This window comes from Pempheris klunzingeri, chromosome 23, assembly GCF_042242105.1.
Source record: "Pempheris klunzingeri isolate RE-2024b chromosome 23, fPemKlu1.hap1, whole genome shotgun sequence".
Lineage (NCBI taxonomy): Eukaryota > Metazoa > Chordata > Actinopteri > Acropomatiformes > Pempheridae > Pempheris > Pempheris klunzingeri.
The window spans coordinates 13,618,400-13,636,946 of record NC_092034.1 but is presented as its reverse complement, the minus strand read 5'-3'; positions in this window follow the sequence as shown (position 1 = coordinate 13,636,946).

Here is an 18,547-nt window from a genome sequence, read left to right as displayed (position 1 = left end):
TGCCCAGCTGTTTTTAAAAATTGAACTACATGTATGAGATCAGTTTTACACCTTCAGGAGAAATAAATTGGCTTGTGGCCTGTTAGAGTTTAGGTATTTTTGTGGAATTTCTTTTCACCCACGATTGGAAAAGGAATTCTAGTGGTAACAATTTGAGCTTGCACATCTGGTGATGGTGACAAAATATGAAAATATTTCATGTTTTCAATGTCATGTGGTTGATATATGAAGGATACAACTGTGGGTGGATGTAGCTGTCTGCTCGTCCACTCGATCCACATCCTGGACGGCACAGTCCCGAACTGAAGTTTCCAGTCTGTCAGAGTGCTTCGGGTCCTCCAGTTCCTCGTCCAAGTGAACAGCAACATCAGCATTCAGCATGTCCAAAGATGTTCCCTCAGTCACATCATTTGGCAGAGCGGCCATCTCTTCATCCAGACAGACTGGTGGAAAAGCCTCCCTCTTCTCCACCAGTCCCTCTTCCAGCTCCTCAGAGGAAGCGACCTCCAGAGAAGCCCCCCTCTTCTCCTGAAGTCCATGTTCCAGCCCCTCTGAGGTGCTGAGCTGAAGGTGAGCCCGGCTGGATGCAGCAGTCCCCGCTCCATGGCCCATATCCTGGATGGCAGAGATGACGCCCTCTCTGGCAGAGAAAAAGCTTTCATCATAGCCCATCTGGTGGAAGGACATGAGGCGCTTGTCAAACGTCCTGTAGATGGCTCCGACCATGAAACGGGCGGGTATTGTGCAGACAACAAGCAGAAGAGTCTGAGGCACCGATCCAAACTTGGAGAGGAAGGGAGCTGCTGAGTCAGCCAGCAGTTTGCCAATCACAGCACTGACAGCGTTGCTCTTGTTCTCCTGCTCTGGTTCCTCCAGGAGGAACTTGACAGCAGTGTCCACCACCTCTGGTACCAGGGGTGCAGTGCTCTGCTCCAGCTCCAAGAGCTCTGCTGGTTTTTTGTTCCCTGCAGAGAGTGGGCTGCCAATCATCTCAATGAGCCCAAAGGTTTGTAGCAGTTTTTCGTGCAGCGATGGAAGGAAGCGTTGAACATCCTCCTCTGCTCCTGGATGCACAACTGAAACAAACATCTGAAGGCCCTCCAGTGTGACCGTCCTGCCAAACCGCTGTGAAAGGCGCTTTTCTGTGTCCAGCTGTTCCAGGAGCTCCTGTTCCATCTGATTGATACAGTCGTGCCTCGCTGTGGTCCAGGCCTGTCAACATCTCTCTTTAGTTAGTCTCACAGGAAGATAACATAACATATAATATGTAACATTTAAATGTTGATCTACAGTCTGAGGATCCTCTATATTTTACGTACCAGTTCAGCCATGAGCAGGTGATCAATCCTTGTCCACTCAATTATTTCCTGAAACCTGTAAAAATAAAAAGATTGAGTTGTGCTATTATCTCACCTCTACAATATTTACACATTTATATCAAAAAGCTCTGATGTTGCAAGTCTGCAATATGTTTTCCATCAACGAATGAGTCAAATCAGTGATCAGTGACTCACTCCTCCAGGAAGCTCCTTCCTGTCAGCAGCCAGGTCTTCATGTGTCTCACAGTTAAATCATCAGGAACTTGATTCTGCTGCTTCATGAGCACAAACTGCCTCAGCATCATGAAAAGACCACAACTGAAAATTGTGCTCAGCTCAAAAAAGTTAATTAGAGCAATGTTTGCTAAAAACTTCAGTGTCCAGATGTTTCAGGAAATAAAATAATACATTTGTGAGACTTCAGTGGAAAAGATTTGATGGGGCTTAGAGCTGCAGACTGTGTGAGAAAGTTGGAAATTATAGACAGCAAAGGTAATGTATTGTTCATTTCTGTTGAAAATGAGAAAATGAAAGAATAATGTCAACCATATCTTTTAAACGCTTGCCTGGGAAAATACTGTAATTGATATCTGTAAGCATCATAATTTAAAGTTGCTGTACCAAGGACCAAACCTGTGGTTTTGCATGTTATCCCAATTAAATTTAGTCCATTATGCACTTGGCTGGTATGGTACTAGACTGTGTGATGGTGAACATCAGGCTTGCGGCTATTTTTGTCAAAGATTCATTATTGTTCTGAAGAAAGGCAATGGCAAAGGAATGCAAAAGGATTAGCATGCGAGTGTCTTCATCAAAGCTGTCACACAACGTGTATACCGCTTACATCCTGGCCTCATCCAAAGGGCTGCTGCGGCTCAGGTCATCCATGTCATTCGCTTTTACCTCTCCTACACCTCCCGTCTTCCAGCTCCATCAGTTGGTTTCACACTCCTAATGAGTCCCCTTCTGAATGCTTGTTTGTCTGCAACAACACCAAGATTTGCATGGAGCAGCGCCTGACGGACGTGCAGGCGCCGGGAGCAAAATTCAAAGCAGGGAGGTAGGAGGAAAGAGATGGATTGTTGTCTCCGTAAGTTCAATATTATGAGGCTTTTAATATTCTAACAGGGCGAGCGCTGGCTAAAAAGGTGATCAGCACCCCTCCCAGCCTCAATTCCATCAGAGGAGTTAATTAACAGACAAGTGTGGCTTGGCTTTTCTGGCTGCTTTTGGAGACATCTGATATGGAAGGAGGGGAGCAGGTTATTAGAGGCTAAGCCTTACTGTCCAACGCCCCGGCAGACGACCAGACTTAGCAGTGAAAAATGTAGATGGCAGCGTGAGGGTTTCTACATGCCACAACAAAATGTTCTTAGTTTGGAAGAAAAGGGAGTGAAGAGGAACAGAAGAGGAAAACTTTGCAGCAGCTTTGTGGCAATTCAGGGCTCATTAGTCATGTAGCTGGAGAGAAGCCGGAGATGGGAAAAAGAAGTTGAACCAAAGAGGAGATATGTTTTATTTGTACTTTCTCAAAGGGGCAACATTTCCACAATGGAATGTCTTCATACATCAGTGAATCTGCTCCATAGGTGGCTGGCACATCCCTCGTTTAATGCTGCTCTGCTTAGACACCATAATGAAGGCTAAAATGATATAAAGGTGGCTTTTTTAGTATAGGGTCCCACTATGTGCAAAAAAACAGTGCTCTGCTACACCTCCACCATCTGCTGTGGTTCAGGTTAATAGCCATTTGCACGTTTTACTCTGGGAAAAACAAATATATATATATACATATATATATATATATATATATATATATATATATATATATATATATATATATATATATATATATATATATATATATATATATATATATATATATATATATATATATTTTCCTCATTTTCATTTTCTAAATACTCATCTTAAAATGAGTGCTCCTACAGCTTGCCTTAACTATCAAGTCAATCTGTATGCAGCTTTCACAGTAAGTTTTTTACTGCTGTTATCTATAATTGCAGAAAACACATAATTACCTTTCGCCAAGTTTGGAACGAGAAACAGAGAAATACTTTGAAAGTAGTATTTTCAGAGTTGCACTTATTTTTGAGGACACACGGGAGGGAATTGAGAGAATGTCTGACTAAAACAGACAGACATGTTTTTTTTTTTCTTGTAGATTTTTGTTAATTTTCTTCTTCTTGCTTGTTTCTTTTTGTTGATCTTCATTTTCAGGTTTTTATGAACCAGCTAAACACTGGCACACTATTGCCTGGTAACATTTCTGAAGGCAGCCTAAATGCATTTAGGTCTAAACCACGCTCTCTGTCATCCCATAATTTGGAAGCAAAAGGAAATTTCATTTCCCTCTGTAAACCGATTTAAAGGATCTGTTCAGCCAAATTATAGAAAGACATTTTTTGCTTCTTAGCTGCAGATTTTGCCATTTTAAACTCACCAGGGAAATAAGGGTGAGCGCTCTGGATCTCCATACACATTGTAAACCATTTTGAACTACTTCCTACTGGTGAAACAGTCCATACAAAAATGGTTGGCTCTGAGGATTATCCAGCGATCCAAGTCACCACGCTCCCATGAACATTAAAGCTGCATGGCCACCAGGGGGGAACAAGCTGAAAACACAACGCTGACATTTTACCACCTAGCAAATGAACATGTGAGCAAAGAGTTGCCTCGTTACACATCCAGCAGACACAGAGCAACATCAGCACCCTTTTTGAGTCGTGTGTCTGACCACCTGTGAGAATGTAAGTCCAATATTCACTTTGCTTTTGGCTCTGGTTTGGTCTCCTCCCGACAAAAATCTGCGTCTCTTTAACTTGCTAGATGCACACATGCTTTTTTCTGCCATTTTGTGCAAGGCAGTTAGTTTAAGTGGGTCTATCAGAGTTCTGTCAGTGAATCCAGCCACCTCCTGCCGCTGGAGGTTTGAACATCAGACATTACACAGTGATTTGATCCATTGTTCATAAAATATATCGATTGGTGGAGCTTTGGTGCACATTTTTCACTCTAGTAAGTTATAACCCTTCTGGACCACCTCTACTTTTCTATTTCCTTAAATCTACACCCTTTTTTAATGAACTATAGCTACTACTCTATCCACTACGTCCATGGAATCTGTCAGCATTATGCTCTGTTGTAATAATTGCATGCAGCATTATCTTTAGTACTTTCTATTTGTTTGATTCTTATCTAGATCCTCCTCTCTGCTGCTGCAACAAGCCCACTTTACCCATGGGCACCATTAAGGTTTCATCTAATCACCTAATCTAATAATGCTGAAAAGTTCAAGTGTTCCGTAAATCGCAAGCAAACTATTGCTTTAACCTGAACGTCGGCCATCTGGAACAATGATGTTGCTCGTGATACAGTCGTTGAGATGTCTGTCATTTGAAAACTCTTCCCAGAGGAGCCACTTTCTGCTTTCATTATGTTGATTTAGCCCTGCTCCTTATGCCGTCTCTCTGTTTCCAAATGCTTTGCTCACAAGGCAGCAAGCTGCAACGAAAACAAAAGGAATGTGAGCAGCGGGTGAATTAACTAGATCAAAAACAATTACAGTCAGCAGAATGTCAGGCCAAGATAAGCCTGCCTAATAACCTGTAAAATTATGTCTCCTTCTGCTTATTATTCATAATGAAGTTTGCATGTGGACATAGAAACACACCAGTGTTTATCTAGGTGCTTGTGTGTGAGTGTGTGTTAGACAGTGATCATTCATGATGCAAAGTGTTGGCTTTGCAAATGATTCCCGTTTATTAACTTCTATCGTCTTCATAGTTTTGGTTATCCTTCCTGTCTGCTGGGTTGGGTGATGTTACTTGGAATCAAGAACTCTTAATGAATTTGTATCAGTCCATCACACTCTCTACAACTGAAAAAAACTAATCATATTAGTGTAAGAGGTTGCAAAATGATCCTTTACTGTCTAGATTGGTCAGCCAAACTTATTTGGAGGAAAGGTCAAAGGCAAAATGATAGTTCAAACATCCATCCATTGCAGGTTACACTGGGACTTTGACTTCCTCATCCAAATTTGATCGGCTTTACTTGCCGTAGTTGTCCATGCACACAGTTTTCCTGTGCAAAGAGGGATTATTGCAAACATCAAATAAAGTGATTTAGATAATCTGGCTAAACTGTTCAGCTGACATGTATGACAGCTGATTAGATTTATAGCCATTTTCTCGGACTTTCACTAACTCTGACTTTATCATAACAAATAAAAATGAAAACAACAAAAATAAGACACAAGCTGGAAAAATCCTGTTAAGGATCAAACAAGGACAGGCTCATCAGCATACCCTTTTATGAGTGAGTGTGTGATATTGTTGCAACCATCAAATGTCCTCACCAGAACACAGGAAATTGTTGTTTTTCAATTTAAAGGTCTAACTGAAGGCCTAAGGTGGGTGAGATGCAAATGGATTACAAGAAGGAATATATGTGTGTAAATGAATGTGTGAGCTTAACATTTGCCAGCGTCCATCACCACTGAAAGAAGGCTTCGCTCAAATAAGCACATTTTCACTCTGTGTGAGTTTACTATCTCCTTACCATGAATAATACATCGGTTCTGAACTCCTCTCTCAGCAGGCTCCCACGCACACACACACTCACACAAACACACACTCACACAAACACATGGCATATTAATGTTAATAATGACTACATGTGCATATATGATCATAAGGACATAAACTCAATGTTTTGGGGCCAGAGGAAGTAATAAAAAATGCAAAGTCACACTGTGCAGGTCTCTTCCTCTTCTCTTTATACCTCACTGTGGCAGCCGGCATCGATGGGACATGTGGCGCAGCAATTAGCGCTGGCCGATTCATGGATGCAGAGACTATGCCAGTGCTCAGATGGGTACAATTAAAAGCAGATGCCACTCGAGCTAATGGGGTGTGTATGTGAACTTGTGTGTGGTGGGGAGATGCTGAGTTATATAGACAGAAAGAGAGGGGGTGGCATACGATGGGAACCAATACAAGTGGAGCTACTTAAGCACTAATCTGGTAGGCTCCCTGCTGCTGCAGATCAGAGAAGAAGGATGCAATGCCTGACCCCGAGGGTCTGGAGGCTCGCCGAGGAGCAGAGATATAGGAAAACAGGGGAAGGAGGAGAGCGGGGGGGGGAACGGTGCAAGCTAGAGGAGCTCTGAGTGAGCCTGGGAAATGGTCGAGGGCAGGTATAGAAACATGCCTGCAGAAGAGAGGGTGAAGAAGAGCGAGGAGAAGAGGGAGGCTTGCTGCAACACGGGAGCGGGGGTAAAATAAGGGGGAGACTGTGGAGGAAGGGTTGGAAACCACTGGGACATGTTTGAGGTAAAGAGTGGAAGTGAGCAGGACTGTGGTGTGGAAGTATTGGTGTCACCGAGGATGTTCATCATGTTTTTTGCAGTGTCACTGGTTTGACCTGTGTGTTGTGCATCACATTTACCTTTAGATTGGTGCTGGGAAGGTAAATAAACTGTACTTGTAAAGCGACTTTCTAGTGTTTTCGACCACTCAAAGTGCTTTAACTCTACATTCTTCACACACTATTCATATTCGTTCTGATGGCCAACCCTTCCATCAGGAGGGAACTAATTCACACACATGCACACATGGGTTCAGTGTCTTGCCCCCAGTATCTTGTCCCACTCTGAGTAACAGTGGGCAGCACACAGTAGGTTAGAGCTTTTTGGCTGACAACATCAGCCTGCTGCTGGAAAGGGCGATGATCAGAGCGATGAGAGTGAGAATGAGCTGCAAGATGTTCAAATATACTGCGAGGCTTAGCGGAACAGCAGAGTTAGGTGAAAATTCCTTGTATGTCAAGACATCACCTTCCACATTACATACACCTATGTTTATGATGACCTATTCTTAAATTTAATAAAGAATATTGATTTAAAGTGGATTTAAAAATTCTATTCCAGCTTTAAGACCAACTTTCTATGACACCTAGTTTCCTTTTCTGATGCTTCTAGCCTAGGAACTATATTACAAATATATTTGTAATTACAATAATAATGTTAATATTATCAATACATATAAATATATCACAAAAGATTTGATTTCTAATAACTATTGCTTCATCTTTTTTCTGTATCAAAATGACTAAAAACGTACAAATTCAATGTATGACAAGGCCACACCTAGGTGTGACTAACAACTGACCTCTGTGTTTACTACTAAATTCCATTAGCACCCCCCTGTGCTACATAATGCTTAAGCGACCATTCTGCCCGCTGCCTGGCTCAAACAACACATTCTCTGCTGCAGCTTCACCTCCGAAGAAAAACAAGGTTCCAATACATAATGTTGTGCTCCAACATAAATCCAGGTTCACAGTGAGAAATGGAACACGGTGCCAGGAGGTAAAGAGCGAGAAGAGAGGTGTGGGGAAGGTTGGAAGAGCACCAGTTACCGATCCGGGGGGCAGGTTGCTTCGTGGTGGCCGGGAAGGTGGAGAAAGAGATGAGAGAAAGAGTAGGGAGAATAAATGCGAAGCTACAAGGAAAGTCAAGAAAGATTACCGGTGATGAAGTTCGAGGTGAAGAAGGGTAGATCAGTGTAAGGAATTCAGACAGGGTGCGATGTGTAAGAGGTTTAAAGGTGTGAGGGTGAGAACACGGCGGACAAGGTGGGGGCGCGGAGGGCAGTGGGAGGAGGGTGAGATTTTGAACTTTTAGTGGCACACAGTGTGAGTGTGCAGGAAAAGGAGTACTGGGGGCATCTCCGTTCGTTTGTGCCATGCAGTTCCTCCGCCTCTACTGGCAAGTTAGCGTCTAACTGTGCTAAAGCCCAGTCTCGTCTCACCAGGGCAGCTTAGTGAATTAAAAGCTCCTGGCATCTGCTAACTGGAGTTTGTTTTCCGCTGTTTGGAACGACGTCTTCACAGCCGTTTTCTCCCACTGAGGAGCAACAGTCGGTAATTATGCATATAAAGTGCATGTGCGCACAGGTGAAAGTGTACAATGCTACCATCCTCAGAGTTAGTCATAAACAAACAATCATTTGGTTTCTCTTTTGATATTTTGCTTCGATCTCTGTGACAGTGCGGGCTCTCACAGTCTGCAAAGGCAGAGGGGACTAGTGGGCATGCTCAATAGGTCAGGTTGCTGAAAAAGTAAATTAGGCAGAGAGAAAATGGGCTTTCTGCATACTCTGGCTGCCTTAGACAGAAAGGTTAATGGCTTTATGAGATTGCAATGACATATTACTGCAAACACCTCGGGGAAAGCAAATTATTTGATTGTAATATCGCGGAATGTAGCAGCTGTTGCGTGGTGCTGTTAATAGAATATTAAATCCACAGGCATGTGCATGTGTCCATACAGCTGGAAGCCACCGATAATGGCTTAAAGCCCCGCTCACATGTGTACATACATGAATTTACATGAGTGACAAATGTTTGCCTTTATCTGCATGTGTGTATGGACATGTGCATCTTAACACGTTATTTTCTCCTGAGGGTGCTCTCTTCCAGCTATTGAATTTCCAAGTTGTTCTTCTCTGAAAGCCCAGAGCTCAAAAAAGAGAGCCTGAGGCGGGTGTCTGCAGGGGCCCAGGACCCCGTGGCTGCATCACAGGGCCTTTTGACCGGTCACTTACGCGTAGAACTGCCTTAATCAAGCACAGCCCACTGTAATAGTATTCTGGAGGCACTGGGACATACATAAACGCTGTAGAGGACTTCTCCACAGACCAGCAGCTCCCCCTGGGGCTCCACAGCAGTAAACTGACCTCAAACATGACATATATAACGAGCTGAAGTGTCTCTGTGTAGGGGTAGATAGTGTGTGCTTTTTCTGTGTTAAGGGAGAACAGAAGGGACTGTGTGTGTGTCACGAGACATGTGTTTGCTACCATGTATCAATGTAGTTCATCAGTAAGAAACCACAAGGAGGTGTGTGTGTGTGTGGGTGTGTGTGTGTGTGTGTGTGTGTGTGTGTGTGTGTGTGTGTGTGTGTGTGTGCTCAGCTGTCAGGTCTCTCCGGTGGGCCATTACCTGTGATGCTAGGCTAGGGTCTATCAAGTGCAGGACATCAACATCACCCCTGTGTGCGGACCTCACCTTGGCCTGATTGGATATCACTGGGGGAATGTACATCCAGCACCAAAGGCAATTTGTCTTGATAGCCCAGATCGTAGCCCCATAGCGATCCCTCTCCTCTCTTCGCTTTGCCTCATCTGTGTCCCTCAGGTAGCTGGTTGTGTCCGAAGCTAAAAAGCACGACGGGCTGCCATGATGTTTTGGCTGATTGACGACAGGCTGGCTCCCCACGCGGCTGGAGACGCAGCCTGTTCCCCTGCGCAGGGTTTAAACAAGGAACTGAATGAACACTGGCACATGTGTGTTAAGCAGTAAATCTTCTCTACAATGAGATACGGATGCTGCCTGTGAGCACATGGGCGTCATTTGGATATGACTGGGGGTGGCACTCATTATACTCCAGCTTAAGTGACAGCAGAAAGCAGCATGAAAACAAGCCAAGAATGGGGCGAAACTCTAAGTTTTTTGCAGGGCACTTTTATCCGTATGAGGTGGGAATTCCTGGCAGGTGCCCGGCCCACCGTCTGTGGATACATGGCTCTGCAGTGGGAGAGTGACTGAGGCAGATGTTTGGCTGTGTTACGACCCTGGTAATAAGACAGACATGTGGCTGTCCTGCATCCAGAGGAGCAGGTGCTGCCACCACACAGCCATTACCATCTGCATTGATGAGATCAGGGACTCAGCCATGCTGGATGTTAGATGGTTATTATCCCTTGAAGTAAAACACAGGATAAAAAAGAGCAAGCTGGTGAAGTCTAGCAACCCACCCGAAAACATCAGTATAATACTCCAAAAGGGAATTGTGCTGATGATTAGTGAGCGAATATACTAATATTACTGCATGTTATGTCATTTTTATCTTCCGTGGTATCACTTTAAATTCATTTAATACCTTATTTGGCACTCAAAATACGGCTATGATATTTATCCCTGGTGATTAACATGGTTAGCCCCCTATAGGGATTAGCCATGCAGAAATATAACATGCTCTCTGTGCTGAAAGGGTAAACTATATATGATAGATGGGGGCTAAATGGTGAGGGAATATTGGAGGGGTGGATGCAGGGTGGAGGGAAGGATGAAGGATGGAGGGGTGGATGCAGGTTGGAGGGAAGGATGAAGGATGGAGGGGTGGATGCAGGGTGGAGGGAAGGATGAAGGGTGGATGCAGGGTGGAGGGAAGGATGAAGGGTGGAGGGGTGGATGCAGGGTGGAGGGAAGGATGAAGGGAGGAAAAGAAAAAAAACGGGCTAGTATCCCTTTAACGTCCTCTGACGTCATGCTGATGCAGATCTGCCCGGCTGGATGCGAGCGGAGGAGAGGAGGAGAGGGACGCCGAAAAAATGAAACTCCTCAGCACTAATTTTTCACATCCCTCTGCAGGAGAAGATGGAGACCAGCCGTGCGACACTCTCGTGACAAAGGAGCGGATTAACACCTGTTCTCACCGCTGAGTCAACGTGAGTGTGCCGTCAGCGCGACAGAAACTGCGGTAAACGCGACACATTTTTTAGTGGAAAAAGCGACCATATTGAGGTCAGAGGAAAGCGTTGCCAGGGCGACCAGCTTGATAGGGAGGACACTGCGGCGCGCGTCACACGCCGGGAACGAGCGTGCGTGCCTGCGAGGGTGCGCGCGCGTGCGACAGCCAGCAGAAGCGGTCGCGGCGTCCATACAGGCGGCAGCGGCAGCAGCGGCGGCAGCGGCGGCATCTTCCCACAAGACCACCGGACTACCGCGCAGTCTGTGTCCGCCGTCACCGACACGAGGTAACAGGAAGCCGAGTCTCGCGCCTGAAGAGAGCTGGACCGGTGCCCGGCGGTGAAGGAGCTCTCCTTGAGGGAATTATTGAGGATTTATCGACGACATCCGAGAAAAAAAACGCTCAAAAACTGAGAGGCTGCGACCATTGGTCAACACAGGTGACACTTCCCGGCTGTCAGACCCCGCAGACACGTCCGGGTTATTTGGGGGTTATTTTGTCGGCTTGAGGCGTCGATAAATGCAGACACTCTTCCCGAGGCAAACCGGACTGTCAGGCGAGAAATTAATTAATACATTACCGTGCTGGAGAAGACGGGGACTGAGCCGAGCCGAGCCGAGCCGAGCCTGCCCGCTCGAACGGGGAATCATGCTGTATCCTGCTGAATGTGGTGTGTAATGCAGTAGAGCTGCTTTATTTTTGCTCCTCAGTCTCCACTGTCATTGTCCCCAGTCATGAAGTTCCACCTGCTGACCGAGGAAGTGCTGCCTGAGGGGCATTTTTGAAGGTGTTTTTTTCCCCCTATTTATTTTTATTTTTATTTTATTATTATCATTTTTTTTTTTTTTTTTTTTAGAAACAGGCACTTTTTGCTGGCTGGACATTTACCGCTGCCGGGGGAAGGTTTAGTGAAGGGGACAAGGAGGAGAAGGACGAAGTCTCTGGAGAAAAACATCAGTGGGGATCTGGCAGCCCACCAGCACCCGTGGATCACAAATTAACAGGTAGGCTGAGGTTTACATGCTCAGTGCCAGCTTTTACTGGCGAGGATTCGCAAAATGAAAAATCTCGCTGCAATATGTTGTTTTTTTTACCTCAAAAATTGCGTAAAATTAGTATTTGTGATTGTGTGTGTGCGCTCAGGGATGTTTTGGACCCATCTAGTGAGAAAATGTGGGAAGAAATGATCAGATTCAGCAAATTAGGGCTAAAATTGGGGACCTGTCTTTACAAATGTATATAAATTTGTCTGTTGCTTACATGCAATTCCTAAAAGACAACCCACTGAATAGATGCTTGTCTGGAATAAATGATATCTTGCCCTGTAGTTCTGTAGTTTTGGCCGATCTGTTGGATTTTGCAGCACGTCTGGTGTATTGCACATACGTGTATTTGCTGTATGAACCTGTTCCGAACGAGCCGTGCTTCATGCAGACAGAGAAGATGTATCCTCTGTACCACTAATCAGGACTCGGACTCAGAGCTCCTCTGGTAGAATGACAGAAACAGAGGCTGCTATTCAGCCAGACTGAGCTCATTCTTCTGTCCTCCTAACATGCACAATTTGTATCTTCTTAATCACAGTGCTTCTCTGAGATTTCACCAGTGCTGGATCAGTCACTGCACGTATGGTGATCATTGTGCACTTCTGATGTAAGAGTGAAAGGAATATGAGTGGAAGGATAAATCTTGCAAGCGAACCAGCCTGTGTTGCAGACAGATGATTGAAATTATGCGCACAAAAGTCCCCCTTCAACAGTTAAGTCATCCTTCAACTTAATACGAGCATATTTTCATGCAGTCTTTATACTGAGAAGATGCAGGAAACGCCATGACCATTAGAACATATTCCCCTAAATGCTGCTCTCCACACACAAATAGATGCATGCACACACACACATCACGAAGAATGGGATGCATTTATATGCTGTGGCTGGTGTTGTGGGGCTTTCAGATCGGCAGGGCCTGCTAGATGATAGAATTCAGCAGGGACAAGAAGACCTCTGTTCTTATCTGCGGCGATGAGAAGGGGAAGGCAGCTCCGCTCGGCCCGGCTTGGCTTGGCTCGGCACGGCACAGCTTCTCTGCTCGTTTTAAGGCAGCTAGTCTGCCCATATAGCAGATAGGGACATCTCCTCTGTGGGGAGAAGGGATATTAATGGGTGGGGGGGTTGACTGTCCTTGTGCTAAATAGATATTTTCACAGAGGAGTTGTTATTCATTTCGATGGTGGCTGACTGGGAACTTTAAAGACGTGTTGAGGTGATTGCAGGCATTTGTGTGTGTGTGTGTGTGTGAGAGAAATTATACTTTATGTACACAGAGAACAGGACAGAAAAAATGGAGAGACGTGCAGCAATGCATCACGCTGTCTTCTGTTTATTCACTTGGGGTCAGTGGCTGATTTACAAGGAGCTGACAAAAACACAGAGGGCAGGTAGCCTTGTCAAGCAGGCCTGTACACACTCCTTTATGTGTGTGCATCCTGCATGCAAGATTTTGGTCATTTTTTTGGTCTCTCTGTGTGTGTGTGCCTACCAAATGCTTGTGAGGCCCCCAAAAACATTGCTCAATCCCGTCCATCCCCGCCAAAGGTGCAGCAGAGCTGGAGGCAGATGGGGCCGAAGAGCTCAAAGCGTGTTGTCGGGTAGATTGATGGCTGCTAGCGTGGGTCGCTAAGCAGTCAACAGATGCTGGCTAGTATTGTCACAGGGTGGGCAGAAATAGCCATCACAATCACACTTTCACTCCTTAAATGGCCCACAGATCTGTTTACTGCTGCTAATTTTGTCCCTCACTGTTTATTTTCGCTGTAGATAAATCAGCGACAGCAGCTCCACCAGTGCGTTAGGATGTTTTCTGACTGGAGGTGACTGCAGTAGCTGCTAATTTTAGGTGAGAGATGTCATCGATGTAAAAAAAAAAAAAAAACCATCAGCGTTATGGTAGCTGACATGATGACTTGAGAAGTGGAGACTTGTCTGACGAATGCTGGTGACATGAGATGTTTGTTTGGCAAAGTCTTAATGAATTAGTGAAAGCCAAGGCTGGCTGAGCACATGAGTTCTCAGGGAGGTGCCGCTGTTCATATCTCCCTCCTGTTACGAGAAGCTGAGGAAGGAAACAGTGTGTCAGTCATCGCTTCAAGGTGCAGAAATGTATTTTTTGGGACTATTGGCAAAATGTTATTTCCCCAACAGTGGGAATTTGTCCTCCACTCTTCAGCTATCTTAAAAACTGTGCAGCCAGCGGTTGTATAATTGATGGAATTATGGATAATTGGGGGAACCAGTTTGCACATTTTGCGGATCTGTTTAGAAAAGGTGATAGAGAGCAGACGCACTCAGTGACTTTATGGAACAGAAACATGTCTGCCTGGTATTGCTTGGGCTCTGAGTAGATGTTCCACATTTTAGTGAACTCACTGCCGTGCACCAGCTGCTGTGACCTGTGCTGCTACTAAACTCCACCACCAACACCTCTATGCATCTCTTGTAGAAAATAAAGCTGATTAAATGGAATAGCTCTACAATGGATGCTCTTTTTATATAGCAAGGCTTGGTAATTGACAACAAGCTGCTCACAATGGGAATATGCCTCTCCTTCTCCCTTGAGCACCAATCTCCCCATGTAATCACTCAGGCTTTTACATGTGTTACGCTACAGCTCTCTACCCATTAAATTACCTCGACATTTGGACTACCTCCCTCCTCCTCCAGAGACACCATGCTTTTTAAGACCATATATACTCGGCATGACTCCTATCTTGCCTTTACTCCTCATTCTTGTATTCATTTGTTTCTCCTCTCCATCCATTTGTGGCCGACTCATTCATTTGGTTCAAAGGGAGCCTGCCTTTTTTTTCCTTTCTTTTCGAGGAGGTTGTGTCGTTGCTATGGCAGCATCTTTTTGGAAAGATGCGCCCTGCAAAGATTGCAAACCTGAAGCTTTTGTTTTGCTTTGACTGGTTTGTATTTGTGCTCCAGCATGTGTCTGTGTATATTAAGGCTGCAAAATTAATTAAAAAAACAAAACCAAAAAAACCGACTGACTGGAGTAATCATATTGACTGCTGCAACGCCCAAATTGCTGGAGGCTGCAGTTTTTTCCCTACTATAAAGCCCAGTAAACAATGTTCTTTGGTGCTGTGCAGAATCCCGACGTAAAATCGTTAGGCCCAAATATTTTATTAAATTCTAAATGAGCAAACATAAGCTTTAGCTTGTCTTAGTTACTTTTTCACAGTCCTTTTTTTTGTAATATTACACAATCCATGTGTATGTGCTGCTATTGATCTGGTGATTTTCTTTTAGAGTGCGCCTATTGAAAGAGTAAATGTGAAAGATTAGATTATATTGTTGAAGATTGTTGCCTGAGACAAGTACCTCCATCTTCCCTGCTCAGCCTGTCAGTGTGTCTGTTTTGCTGCGATTCTCATTGAGCGCTGGTCTCCCACAGTCCCTCCACAGCAGCCCATCTCTTTCCTTTGTCTGAGCCTGTTGAATGAGATCTTTTCTCTCTGGGGTGCAAGATGGAGACGAGGGGTTAGAGCCATTACTTGTCTCAGCTCAATTCTTCCTCTCTTTGCCTCAGTCTTCCTCTTTTTCCTCTATATTGCTGTATTTTCTACAGTTTTGTCGATCCCTTCTCATTGTATCTGCCTCTCATCGTTCCCACACACACTCCAACCTCAAATCACCAAACATCTCTTCCTCCCTTTCCTCAGTTTGTCTTCAAACCCCCACGTCGTCCGTCAACCTGAGGCGAACAGCGCTGCAGTGTCCCCAATGGGCTCATTAAGGTTAGATCAAGGTCGACACTCTATCTGACACGTTTTGATCGAAAATACCTGGTTTTCGCTTCACGAGTCTCCAGCCAACAGCAGCAGCAACCTTCACTCCACCACCCCTCCCTTCTGCTGCTAGAACCAGGCTGACCACCGGCCAAGATCAGCGAACATTTACCTCTCTCTTCTTCAAAGAGATAGAAGCTAAAGGAAGTCACCGAGGCGGTATGAGACCACCCAGAGCACCCGTCAGCCAGCTCCGAACTGCTAGCTCCCCTCTCACGTTTGACAGTGCAGGAGGTTAGATACAGCTCTACGTTCCTCTGACAATAGTAAACCTGCAAAGAATAAACCCATTGTTGAGTGTTTTTTTTTTTTTAACAAATAATTTCATTCATAATAGAGGTGCAAGGCTACAATGGGATTTCATGCCTCTGTGTTGCAGAGTCCGGTCCTGAATAGAAAGCATGATACAGATTTGATGGAATCAACAGCAGTGGAGTCAGCAACAGCTGGGATTAAATACATCCTGCGTTCTGGCCAATCAGATTGACTGACAGTTGGAATCCGTGCTGCTCTGACCAGTGCAGCTCATCCCTCTGGCAAACTGAGTGACTTCCCTGTATTTCTGTGGTGCATCCATGGGAATTCTACCTGCGTGCTTGTTTTTGTCCTTAATACCCCTCTGCAATCCTTTTCATTGTCCAGGGATTTTGTACACAAATATCACTGCAACATAACTTTGGAGATTAATGTGTTTATGGAAAATCCTTTTTCTGTTCCCCTGTGTTATCCATTACAGTCCCTCACACATTCAGCACTGCAATGCATCTTTGTCTCGCAAGCACACAGAGTGTGTTACATTTGTTCATTGCTGGAGGTGCGCTGAAATTGAGTGGGTTATGGTATTGACATGGCATCTCAAGGTCAGGAGTAGCCACATCCTCGCGGATACTCCACGGTAAACCCCTCAGCATCGCAAACAAGCTCTGGGTCAGCAGGTCTGGACACACGCAGGTAGGCAGGCCGCTACTCCTGCCCTCGTACCCCAGACACATACAGAGAGAGCAGGACGGAATGTGCTCTGAAAGTCAAGTGACCACTGGTGTCACGAGAAATGGAAGAGAGTGGGGGTAGCGAGCTGAAGAGCAAACAGGAGGGTCTTTCAGAAAAGCAAGCTGTAAAGGAGCATACTGTACAACGGGGAGAGAGAAATGGAGAGGAATGCCACAACATTACAACACCACCATCTCTATTTTGCACTCCTAACATCTGCTATATGCTACCTCTTGCCTGCTGTTGCACACACATTAGTATGGGCTGACACACCACCACACATATTAGTATGAGCTGTCAGCCGGGGCTCTAACAACTAGCTAGAGAAAGACCAGTTGAATGGTAATGCTGGCAAAGGAAGCAGCAGCAGTAGTGGCTGTGTCGGCCAACATGCTGAAGTGTTATCACTGTGGCTGCACTGTATTATGATGAGGGTAATAAAACACACATATTTTCTTGTTGTGTTGGCTGGTTTGTGTGTGTGTGTGTGTGTGTGCAGGCCTCAGTCAGTCAAACATAATGAGCCTCCGCTGCAGCATAGCCAGTGGCTGTCCCGTAGTACAGGCTATGCTGCTATCCATTTGATGCCCATCTGTTGACATAAGTGACGGTGGGTCACGGTGGTTGGGTTTGAGGCATGGCCAGAGCTGCCGGCTAATGGCAACACTTGAGGATGCAGAGATACCAGTCGCTACTGTCGATCTCCTGGGGGCTACTGCTGCTGTTAAGAGTGCTGCCTGGAGGAGCTCTGGATGAGCTGTTTACAGCAACATAGTCACCACCTCCTCTACTGCTAAGACATTTGTTATTAAGTGTGTGTGAGTGCATGCATGTCTGTACAGTTGCACGTCTCCTCTTCAACCCTACTTTCAGAATTGTGCCTCAAACCCTCCATCCCTGCACAAATGGATCGTTTCGAGTATTTCCGTGTGCTGTCTAGCTCCAGCTGATGCATTGTTAGGCTTCTGGGCTTGAGCTGTCGTGATGGCGGACACAAATGAAAAGAATAAGCCTGCTTGTACATAGTGAATTAGGATGTCTCCTCCTTGACAGTGCCTCACTAGATTCTGGTTGCATTTGTGTGTGCGTATGCTGGTTAGAAACAAAAGCAGAGGCACGACAGTGATGAATGAGCACTAGAATGGCAGTGTTACACTTTTGCGCTCGATGATGCCAAGCAAGCAATGATCGTCGCTGTTATTGTCACAATCAGCAAAGAAAACAGTAACCGTCAGGACGACCGGGGGCATAGACACATTTGCACATGAACGCACACAGAGGAGGGAAAGGTTATGGCTTTTTGCACAGACTACAGAGCAAACACCTCAAAACCTCAGGCATGCCTCTCTCGTTTGATTTGTTCCAACCAAAGACACTTCTTGTTTCCTCCTAATATTTAAGGATGCAGCATGTGTATCCTTCATCCTTCATAGAAAACAATGCGTGTTGGTTGAATCATTCATCTGTGGCTCTTCACACTGTCTCTCAAGGCTGAAGCAATTCCTCTGCTGACAAATTGTAGCAGGAAAGAGGGGCAAAATTCCAATCTGTGTGGATCACTCCTGGGCCAAACACCCTGCATGAGCAGATTTTTGTGGACTATACTATAGTTGCACAGGTAGCAGCTCACAGCACCGGGAACATAAATGTCAGTGTTCTGACTCGTACCGAACTTTATTGAGTGCACTTATCTGCTGCCCTCAGGCTACAGTATCTTGGTGAAAATGACTCATCGTCCCTGTGCAGTGTCCTTCATATGTCCCCTCTGACTGTCTTGAATTTACCAAAGGTGTAAGAATGGATGGAAAAAGTGTAAAGAACAAGGAT